This window comes from Cyanistes caeruleus, chromosome 6 (assembly GCF_971803275.1).
Source record: "Cyanistes caeruleus chromosome 6, bCyaCae1.hap1.1, whole genome shotgun sequence".
Classification (NCBI taxonomy): domain Eukaryota; kingdom Metazoa; phylum Chordata; class Aves; order Passeriformes; family Paridae; genus Cyanistes; species Cyanistes caeruleus.
In genome coordinates this window covers 63,556,108-63,568,198 of record NC_141706.1, presented here as the reverse complement: position 1 = coordinate 63,568,198, position 12,091 = coordinate 63,556,108, and the positions used below count along the sequence as shown (strand labels likewise).

General features: G+C 40.7%; 1 long non-coding RNA gene across 1 annotated transcript; it reads right to left on the bottom strand.

The window, feature by feature from the left end:
* Window positions 1-574: 574 nt before the first annotated feature.
* Window positions 575-10,507, bottom strand: LOC111929590 (uncharacterized). The gene is made up of 7 exons (XR_015288587.1): window positions 5,257-10,507; window positions 3,451-3,614; window positions 2,564-2,647; window positions 2,284-2,423; window positions 1,712-1,795; window positions 899-1,232; window positions 575-813 (listed from the first exon to the last, which is right to left on the bottom strand). It is a non-coding gene; the product is annotated as an uncharacterized LOC111929590 (long non-coding RNA).
* Window positions 10,508-12,091: the final 1,584 nt, after the last annotated feature.

The window sequence follows — 12,091 nt, the reverse complement described above, 5'->3', positions numbered from 1 at the left end:
GACAATCTTCCAGGCTCATCAGCATAGACAATCATTCCTTTTACTTCTGGAGTAATAGGAAGATTTTAAGCAATATCTTTTGATTTGAGTTGGACTTGAAAAATGACATAGCTGGGGGCCTTATTTGAAAATGCAATGAGACTGAGATGTAAAGTGCAATTTCCCATGCAGTCTGCGGGGAGAATGAGGCACTTGTCCCAGTTCTCTTAATTGTCTCTGATTGCTGTTTGTGTAGCACAGTCACTTCCTCGTCTTCGAAATCACCTTCAAGGGCTCCAACATTTTTCACTTCACTGTTTTAAATCAAGAAGGGCTAAACACCCACCCATTCAACCATTATGGCTCTTTTATGTTATTTATGTGGTTTATGCTATTAGGCTTTAAAATTTAGTTTATTTAATGGGCCTTAACAAGTACTTAAGTAACAGGTTTGAGGACACATCAGTGAGGCTTGGCACATGTTGATTAAGGTGTGCTTAACCTGACAGTTAATATTTTGTACCATTTTCCTAGCAGCCGTGACTGTTATAGAAGAAGTGCTAATTTTCCAAAAATGGTTAGAGCTTGATTATTATGTTGGTTCTTTATTCACATAGCTTCATTATTTTGTTGGCACAGCTCTGTGAGAGATGAAGTAGTGCTATTATTTCTACTCCCAGCTCCTTTCAATCTTTTGCAATCATTTAGGCACACGTGTGACATTACTCAGATAAGCAATTGTGTTTGCCTTCAGTGAGAGTGGACAGCAAAAAGAAGTCCATAAAATGAGCTGGTCAGCTCCAGGAGTGACCACAGGATTTTTCTGGCATATACCTGGGGAGGCAAACAAGAAACTGTAAAAATCATGGTCATATGTCCCACTAAACCTTCCTTGTCTACATAAAGAGCTTTCACTCACAAGGGATGTTCTGTCAGCTGGAAGCCTCCAAAGCCTCACTCATTTTTTGGGAAGCCCAAAGGAGCCTAGTTTTACTTGGAAGGAGGGAAAGGTTAGGTATTTGAAATAATAAGTGGAAACAAGAGAGGTCACTTTGTCCTCTAAAACTAGAAAATATGTTTCTGTCTGTGGCTAGAATATTTGAAGCTGGTACTCCCAAGTTATCCGACACAGCTGAAGTCCAACTTAGCTTTTTACATCAAATTATTCATGAAAGTCAGCAGGAGGTGGAGATAAACTATTCATTCTGTGCATATCTATGTGAAAGGAGCTCTCAGGAGAGATCCTCAAGATCCTGCCAAGAAAACAAGTGAAAACATTTTAAGAATGGGAGGGAGCATTCATAATTGAAATCACCAACAGCATATTTTGATTAGTTAATTCTACCAGAATAAAGATGCCACCTTTCCTTAGATGAGGGGGTGGCACAGAGTAGAGCAGAGAGTATGAGGGCAGGAGGAAATGTGATTGTCACCCCAACGTATTCTGCCAGCCTGATTTTAAACAGCATGGGACCTGTGTGACCCTGATGCTCCAGACATCCTGTCCTGACCAGAGCACCCAGGCACACCTGACACCTCTCTCCTTCATTTCTTCCTTGTTCTCAAGATAATACAACAATGTCATGTGGAGATGTCCCTAAACCAACACCTCCTACCACCTCACACACCTAACAGCACAGTGAAAGGCAAGACTGCAGACAGAAGGCAGCTCCCTTTTGCCCCTCTTGCTGGAGAAATAAAAAGGGGAAATAATTATTTAATGCTGTCTTACTTTTCCATGGCTTTTTGTTGTTAAAATTTCAATTGCCACAGCAATCCTGTCCAGTTCTCGATCTGATTGTGCTGCTCACAGTTCCTGCTGACAACAACAGGGGGAGAAACCACAGATGGACAGAGCCCAACAGACCAAACAGAAAGAAATAATAAAACAAGACAGGTTAGCCTGTGCTTGTGGGGATTCAGAACACCTAACTTTCACCTTAGAGAAAATAAAACTCCATTAATATTAAAGACAGTGCCAGTTTTAGACCATTTAAACTAAGGTTTTCTTTCCCCACAAAAAGAAAGTAAATGCCACATAAAATGTGAATTTTCTTCAAAACCCCTAGTCTAGCAAATGGGAAAGGAAATAAACGATGCTTTAAAAATAAAAGCTTTTGATTTAACTCCAGTATTTAAAATAAAGAGTTTTAATTGCTCTTCATTCTTTAATAAGATGTTTAGAGGTTTCTTAGTGGCATTTGTGACAATGGGAATAATTCAGGGTTAAATTGGCAGAAACCCCAAACCACATTTAGCTGTTTCCTATTGTAACAGTGAACAAAGGTTTTATTAACATCTTACCCCTTGTTGGGCCCAAAAGTCCCTTTTCAACACAACCACAGCCTTGAGTCTTCAATTTGCAGCTCTGTGGAGAGTATTTATGCCTATGGATCCAGCATGTTGTTCAGCATCTGTTTACATTTATCCCCATCAAAAGTTATCTACGAGTGGCAGAGATGTTTAGAAAAAGAGTATTTTTAATAAATCAGCACCATAGTGTGCTCATCTTTCAAACTGTATGTCCTTGCCCCAAACACTCAGCATCAACTCTACCCCAAACCAAAACCTATTAATTCACTACCTTTTCAAGACCCAGTGTTCTGCCAGTCCTTGCTCCTTGATGAATTTGAGATGAAGCTTTCTTGGAAGGGCAATCTGCTGTCACCTGGAAAAAGATATTTCAAGACCACTCATCTAATAGTCACATTTAAAGAGAAACCAACAATTTGTAGTCTTTCTCAGTGAGGTGGTGATGACATCCAAGGCATTTGGCTTCCTCCAGCCTGGAGAGAGACCACACCTCACTCACAGACCTCCCTCACAAGCACAATTCCCTCTGTTTGACTTGAGCCCTAAGGTCAGCCTTCCTCATGCGTCAAATTTCCTAATCCACTTTAATATCCAAACACATCAGCATTTCCTGATGCATTTTGTGCTTTGCCTCAAGGGCACCAAGAGCACGTTGTGGGAAATGCATTCCCATCCTTCATGGAAACAGTCTTTAACCTTGTATGATCTGCTGGTTCATGCTCCAGGGAAATGCACCTTTGTGGCCTCAGGGCACTACAAAGAAGCATCCCCTGTGCTTTTTGTGCCCTTTCAAGTGCTGGATCTCATGGAAAAGATGGAAACAGAGAGATTAGTGTGCTTTTATAAATGGGAATAAAAAACTACAGTGATTTTGCATGGATTTATAACACCTTTAACTTGTTTTTTTTCACAGCAAACAGCAATCCCTAAGCTTCTTTACCAGCATCTGTGTTTCCAGTTCGTGCTGCATCTTCAGCTGCAAAAAAGGGAAATAAATAAAAGGGGCTGCTCTCCTGCCTCGAGAGGGCACTACGAGACAGCTGAAAAAAGGGAATGGAAGCAAACAAGCTTTACCTCAGGCACCAAATATTCCCGTCATGAGGATGTTCTATTACAGTAATTAGCAATAATCACATAAGCAACAGGAGCTTCCCTTACCTCCCTTCACCCCTTGGAAGAATGGAGTCTGCTTCATTAAAACCTCTGCTTCCTGCCTAATCCCAGGGACCCGTTCAGGGGCGCTTCCTTCAGAGACCGGGGGACCTGGATTCACCAGCGAGGTTTCCCAGCGCTGCTGCCAAGATGCAGGGACAATGTGTGAACTGAAGAAGGAAAAAAAACATATTGTAGTGACTCATCCAACTCCGAAATGGAAGTTTTAAAAGGGGGGGGGAAGTGTGAAACATTAAAAGGGCCTATTAAACACTGTGTGACTATAGCTACGCTTTCTGAAACGACTCTGACCTACTTATAAGAGATGAGCTCTGTCCATGAAGCAGGATTTGGGTATTTTTAATTAATAATTATGTTTTCCCTCCTGCTACCTGGTATCTAACCAACTTAGTCAGACAGCTGATTTTCAGGGGGAAAGCTGAAGTTTGGCAGATTTACAGAAGATCAAAAGAAATCACATGTCTTGAAAGAAAACATTTTTTTTACTATTTTAGCCTGGATGCATCTCAGTCCATTATCTTAAACTCAAGGCCACTCTTCCACCCTTCAAACTGAAGACTTCTGAAGGGAAGACATGGGGAACTGGACTTGCAGGGAATGCAGAGAGCAAGGCAGCCCCAGGCAAGGCACTGGGCTCTGTCCTGCCATGCAAGGCATGGAGCTGAGGGATTAAAATGTGCTGCTTTGATTTTCATGAACCCAAAGAGATTCATAGGACCATGCCATGACCTTTTCCAACAGTCAAGTTAGCAGTGAGCAGATTAATTGTAAATATCATGAATTAATTTTAGCAATATTTCTACTTCCTTTCTCTGCTGCACGTCCTTTATAATGTTATTTCAGCCCCACAACTTTTCGAAAAGTCTAACTTTTGGTACTATTTATAAATTTGCAGTATAAAACCTGAAAGAAAACAAACATTTCAAATCAGAGAGTTAAAATTAATAAAGAAAACTATATTAATGTTAAAAATTACTCAGTGAGTTTGGGTAAAGAAAGGTAGGGAGAGGATTCTGAATGTGCTTAAATTTCTCAGTGTGGATGAAAGAACAGGCCTGGATTTTCCTGATCTCCAAATGCTTGAAAATACAGGCAGCACAAAAGCATCACCCTTTCTGACTTTCCATAAAACCAGGATTGTGCTCTCAATCTCCTTAGTGCATTGTCTGAGCCATCCACTATAGACAGGAAAGTTTGGATTCAAGATAAACAAAGTAACAAATTTCACAGATGGGTGTAAATCCATGTCATGAATCAATGACTGCCCCATGTGAACGGCAAAAGCAAAGCTAAAAAACAGGAATTCTCAGACAGTTCTTTAGGTCCTTCTACCCCAAAATAACATGCACCATGATAAAGGCAAAGAATCAGGGCATACTCAGGACATTTGGCAATTCTAGTCAGTGACATTTCACAACCAGCATTTTGCTGTATCCTCTGTACTCAAGAAACCAGATGGACACTCTGCATCTCACCATTGGTAAGCTGAAGGCAGAGACAGTGAGGTCTTGTTATTGGAAAGACAAATAATACAGAAAAAAGTAATATACAAAGGAAACTATGAATTTCAGTCACATAAATATACAGAAAATAAGTGGTCCATTCATAACTAAGAGGATTCCATTTACACATGTTTATTTTGGGCATTGCCATCATTTAAACATAAATGCTACAAATACAATATTTTAGGACTCAAATTACAACACAGAATTAGCAGTTTCTTATTTTAGTATAGATTTACAAAGGTAATCCTTCTATGGATTGGTTTTGTCCTCTTTTCAGAGTACTGACCTCTTCCAGAGCTCAGGATGATGAAGTCTTACAAATGTGAGGGCCATGAAGTAAAACTTGATGTGTGGGTTTTGTGGGGACCTCGGATACTTCAATCTCCATCCCTCCAGCTCTGTCCCAAGCATTTATTTATAAATACTTCCAAGTGGCAAACAGCAATATCATCAAAGTCAACTCAAAGAATTGCAGTCACAGAACCAAATAATAGTTTAGGTTGGATGGGGCCTCTGGAAATCATCAAAGTCCAACCCCTCTGCTGAGGCAGGTCCAACTGGAGCAGGTGATACAGGAATGCATCCAAGTGGGTTTGGAATGTCTCCAGAGAGGGAGAATCCATGATCTTCCTGGGCAGCTTGTTCCACTACTCTGTCACCCTCAATGTAAAGAAGTTCTTTCTCACAGTGAGATGAACACTTTTGTGTTTTAGTTTATGGCCACTGCTCCTCATCCTGTTGCCGAGCATTACCAAAAAGAATTTGGTACCATCCTCTTGGCATCCTCTTGACATATTTGTAGGCATTGATGAGATCCCCTCTTCTTCTCCTCCCTGGGCTAAACAGGTACAGCTCCCTCCTCTCTCCCCATAAGAGAGATGCTCTAGACTCCTGATCATCTTTGTGGCCTCCACTGGACCCTCTCCAGTAGCTCCTTGTCCTGCACCCAGATATTAAAACACCCAAGTACCGGTACAGGATGAGGCCAACATCTTGGAAAAGAGCTTTGCAGGAAAGGCTCTGGGGGTCCTGGCAGACAACAAGCTGACCATGAACCAACAAGGTGACCACTCGGCAGACAGGGCCAACAGCCTCCAGGGAAGAATTTGGGAAAGTACCTCCAGCAGGTCAAGGGAAGTGATCCTTCTCTCTTCAGCAGCAGTGGCTGAGATCACATCTGCAGTGCTGGGTCCAGTCCTGGGCTTTCCAGTACAGAAGAGATGTGGACATACTGGAATGAGTCCAACAAAGGGCCATGATGATGATGAAGGGACTGGGAATCTGTTATATAAGGAGAGACTGAAGGAGCTAGGTCTGGAGAAGGTCAGAGAATTATATCAATGCACATAAACCCATGATGTGAAGGAATAAGAAAACAGAGATCAGCTCTTCCCTGTGGTACCCAGTGAGAAGACAAGAGGTAATGCAGTGGACATGCAGTGCAGTAGAGGAAACTCCATTTAAATATGAGAAGTTTATACTGGGAAGGAAATCAAACACTGGAAAAGGTTGCTCAGAGTTGTTTTGGAGTCTCCATTCTTGGAGATACTGAAAATCTGAGAGGACACAGCCCTGAGAAACCTGCTGTAAATTGACTCTGCTCTGAGCAGAAGGGCTAGGGGCTAGACAACCTCCAAAGGTCTCTTCCAACCTCAACACGTCTGTGATTCTGTGACTGCTGAGCCAGTTTTTTTTCCAAGTTACTGATGTGTTTGGAAACAGGAAGAGCCACAAGCTGTATCAACAAACTTTTGTGACTGGAAAAGCTGAATTAATTGCTAGAATCACACCAGTCAGCTGGAGAGGACGCGAGTTTCTGTTCAATGGGCTGCCAATGTAAACATTATTGTTGCAGAATCTGAGCTCTAGCCGAGGGCTGGGTGCCAGATTTCTCGATGTGCCTCAAGAACATCGACTTCGTTAGCCACAGTAGTAGCACCCTGATAAGAGCTGCAGTAGGAAGGGCTGGCTGAAACTGGGATTGAGCCTGTGCCACTGGATTTGCTGCACCAAAAGGGGTACAGATGTCTAAGCCCAGCCAGAAAATCACCCCATGACAAACAAGTGCCACATATAGGAAAGAACTATGGAGATGGCTCCAGAGCAGCCAACAGAGGCCTGGTAGACCTGGCCTTCTCACACTCTGGGGAAAACAGTCAGCAGACCCCAGATCCCACTGTTCATTTTCAGTCTGTTACCCAGCCCCTGGCAGAGAAGTATTTCATGAACATTCATTTCAGCAGAAATATTGTGCTTTTCCATGGCTGTGGGTAGAGTGGGAGTAATGGGCAGGCACCAGAGCAGGCAAAGGTAAAGGATAAGCATGACTGAACACTGCTGAAGGGATGGTCTGGCAGCTGAGTCTCTCGCTGTAACCAAGCCTCTTCATGGATGGAAAACAGGAGTGGAGAAAGAATGGTCCTTCCCTTCCATTTCCGGGTTAAATGATGAGCTGTTTGATTGTGATAAGGGAAATTTCACTGCCAGCTTTGTCTGTTTGGCAGAGGGCTCTTTTAAGCTCCAGTTCCTGGAATACATTTAAGCTTGCTTTTTTTTTTTTTTTCAGGCCTAACAATTTCAGAAAAAGCAATGTAAACATAATTCCAAAAGACACAAACTGAGAAACAACACTCCTCACATCTCAAAATCATTCAGCCTAGTTTTTAAGTCCATCATGTAAGTTAGGGAAGAAGGTCTACCTAATTATTTCATCTGCAAAGACAGATGAAAATATTATTTTAAAGTACATCAAGTGTATTCCACAGCCCAATTTTAGATCTAATAGTGTGGTCTGTTACATCAATCATCATATGGCTGTAGGTTTCATAGATTCAATTGCAATGCTAGTCTGCTCCCTTCTATAGAGATCACATGAAATGAAACAAACTGGAGCTAGATGCTACAGAATTGTTTATTTTTAAAAATGATTGCACATTTTTAATCATGTTTGCCACAGTTAATTAAGTCGACCTGCTCAGGAACAAAATTAACTTTTAGGCTGGATTTGTTTTTCCTTTTGTAACATACTCTGTCTCTATATGTTGAACTATAATTTATTCCAAACACTGGTGTTTTTGTAGCACACTCAATAAACATCCAACAAAGGACGTCCTCTGCATTTTGTTACTGCTCAAGCAATTTTCACTTCAAACTATGTTATTCTTTACTCTTTGCTTTCTTATCCAGTTCTGCACATCAGATGTCTATAATTGCCATCCTCTAAATTGCATACACAGCCTGTTTATTTCTCACATCCAAAACAGGAGCACAAGAATAAAGGCTAAGACAAGTATAATTGCTGTTCACTAGAACAATCCTCCAAGATCCAAACCTAGAAAAGTTTGTAAGCATATATTTAATTTAAAACATGCTTGCATTTCCATTGTCTTTGCAAGAATATGTTTTATGTTAAAGCTTCTACAGAAATTCTCACACTTGAATTATGCACAAGCTAAAGACCTTCATTGGACCAAGATCTGAGCACCTCACAAACTAGGCAGATCTACTGCACTAAATGCAACCTTCTTTGTCTTTCAAAAACTAAATTCCTTTATTGGCTTTATACTGCAATGCATTCACACCTCAATTTAAGATCTAAAATGGAGACTAGAAATATGACATACATATTAAGTGAAATTTCAGATATGAGAGTTTCTAATCTGCAAAAAAGCTTCACTGGAAGTGGTTCGTTCTTAGCAAATTACCTGTGACAAGTCAGAATTTCCCTGATCAGCCTCTCAAATACTCAGTGTCTGTTCAGAGGAGTATCTAAAAACTCATCATGCCCAGTCCTTGACGAGGAACAAGAATTCAATTCAAACTGAAAAGAGGCAGTGCTGGGAGAGGTTCTGACATTCAGAAAGGGTAGCAGGATAAAAGAGAAAGAAAAATGACAGACTCAGTCTGCGCCATTACTAAAATTAGATCACTTCTTTTGTTCTCCTGAACCTTCTGCTCTATTTGCCAGGAATCATATTAGCAACAGAAACTGTGAGAATCTGTCCAACCTTATTAGAGGAGCTGGACACAAAGAAATTATGAAAATCTCTTCTAAATGTACTTGCACATAACAAGAAAAAAGAGAGAGTTTTAGAATTCTGCAAAATTAGATCAAAACCCATGTCAGAAAAACTGGACATCAAACTAACAAAGATTAATTAACAGTATTGCAGTGTGCTGTGCACCAGCACAGCACAGGACTTTGCCATTTCTGTCTTTTTATATATTGCTTTATGACTTAGGACAGACCTGGACAGACTCAGAGGTGTGCCCATGGCTCTTCACAATAGCAACCAGTGTACTCAAAATGCTGCTCTACTGTCTAAGATACGGGTCAATATTGCCACCCAAAAGGGCTGTGAATGTCCAACCAGCTTTGCTCCTGAGGAGGATTTGGATGGTTGGCTGGGAATCCTTCTCCATATGGAATCTAATAGTCTATTGTGCTGTAGGGAAAAGAGATGATTCTGGTGTATTCCAAAGAATCATGGCTGAATTCAACAGAATCATGGGAATTTCACAGGAGAGTCTTCACACTGAGACCTTCCCTCCCTGGGCTGTTGTTTTAAAGACACAATTAGAAACAGTGGGTAAGGACTAATTAATACTTTAAGTCAGGCACACAAGGGAAATGTGATTGAGTGATGAGATCAGGCTCCTTCTCTAGTCTGATTTCACTAGAACAGCTGGTGGTGGCCCTTCCATAGCCTGATCCACACCTTCATTGTTAGGACATCTTTTACGAGTGGCACAGTCTTCATTGTTAGGACACCTTTTAAGAGTGGCACAGTGCACTAAGAAGGTCCTTGGCCTCCTTCCTCTTGGGGTGGGCCACTAGCCCCCCTCAACAAGGCAGTTCCTGACACCAGACCACTGCTTTTTATTCCTCCTTAAGCAGGTACCAGCCCTGCCAGGGACATCCCAGTTCTGAGTGGATCAAGGCACTTTTTGCACCTTCACAAACCAGCAGCTCAGACCTGCTTCTGGAAGGATGTGTCCTAATGACCAATGCAGCACCTCTACACTTCATGAACATCCAACTCCCTCCGGAGACACCTCCTTCATTCCCAATAACCCACAATGCCTAAATGTTGCATTGAGATCTCTGAATTTTCTTAAATTTTTTTAAGTCCTTGAGAAGTTACATGCTGGACAGTGGTGGCCTGAGCCAAGTTTTAACAAGCAGCAAGTGTGTATATGATCATTTTTAATCGGGTAAAGCGGTCAAGGACACGGTACAAGCTACCTTGTAGGTGATTCAAACATCCCTACTCCACAAAGTGTCCCAGAGCTCCAGCTGTAAGAGCTTGTGTGTTGCTGAAGTGGAGAGTGTCCCACATAATCTGTCTCTGCTTATATCCAGCACATCCACGTGGGCACAGACTGGGGTATAAATGACAACTGTGAAGGCTGCATGGCCACAGGACTGTTGCACCCTGTCAAACTAAAGATGCACAATATCCCATAGTCAATCCTGGGTTGTCACTTACAATTCTAGTAGTACAAAAATTTGCGATTTGTAATTCTCTCTCTGTCCCTTTCTCCTCGGATCAGTGACAAATTCTCAAAATACAGCAATTGAAAAAGACTTCCAAGAGAAGTGAGTCTTTCCCAAAACATAAAATATTTAACTAGATTGCTTCCATAATCAAGATGTTTTCAGCATGAAATGCAAAGAGAAGAAAAAAAAAAAAAAGAAAACCTTACCGTGTTAAACAACAAAAAGAATTCATCTCAATTCAATTCAATTTAAGAATATCCTACACAAATTAAATGGAAATCTGCAAACTCTGTGTTTTATCTTTCATCTGAAGAATACCGTTCTTACAAAATCCAAACCACATTATACACAAAGTTAAATTTGGCAGAAATATTTTCATGTTTTAATATAAAAAACAGCTAGGTAGGAATACTGAAATTACTTGAATCATGTTTATCTGCCACGCAGGAAGGGAACCTGAAAAGGAGCTGATACTTCAGTTGCTAAAACTTATTACATGGATGTCACCCTGGAACTCTTAATGGTTGCTCAGGAATGTCAACAAAAGCCTTTCCCTTTGAGAGAACATGGGTATCTTCCACATGTAGGAATGGAGTACCTTCTCCTAAAGTTTAATTTAAAGGGATAAAGTCACCCAGAAAGAAGTGAGCTCCTCCGCGTGTTTTTCTGCCAGCCTACGGCCACATTGTCGAAAGGCATTACTTCCAAGGGAGCCACAGGAAAATAGTCATGGATAACACACATCCAGCACACACAGGTTTTCAGAAACCTACACACAGACACAGGATGGGTCTGCTGTAGGATGTAGGACAGATAGATTGAGTAAAACAAGGAGTCAGATTTCACTCTGACATCCTCCCTTTAGGAATGCCAGAATGAAGATTGCAATAAAATAATAATTAACTTTGGGCATCCGGAAAAATTTAATTTGAAAGTAAACTTTTTCTTATCTCTAGCAGTAAATCTCTTTAAAAAAAGAAATTCCTACAAGCTCTTTCTTTCTTAATAATCAGTAACTGCAAGAAAGCATCTGTTTCCTCTACCCTTATAGCTGCACACAAAGATGCATTTCCAAGCAGAAAACATTTTTTTGGTTTACCTTTAAAGAGAAGAAAGGTCAGTAAAAAAAATACTTGTACCTGCATTACTCCAAACATAGTAAACATTAAAAATATTTAAATATTCATATTATTATTCAGGGAGTTAGAACTAATAGACTTTTCACAAACTGAAAATAAGCAAGCCAAAAACCAAGTCCCAAATCTGGAAATAGTTTATGTGTATCATAATTTTAAGAGGATCAGGAGTCCTATTAAATTCAGTGAGACAGATCATGTTTCCAGCAATATATTGTGTGATAATCAGGAAAAGACAGCTGGAGGTCAACAGAATTTACCTGGAACAGTTTACTCTGTTAGCAGGTTTTATCTTGCATGAATAAGAAAATTTTTAGAACTCTTAAGAGAAATAAATTACTGTGCTCCCTTCACCAGTAGCTTGCACTTTGTACTGACTGAAATTCTGATTTATTCTTTTGAGCAAGAGTAAAAGTATAGGAAATGATTCCTCAGAGTTTTGAAGGAGCTTTCTCTGAGTTTTGAAACACAAGTGGCAGAGCTTA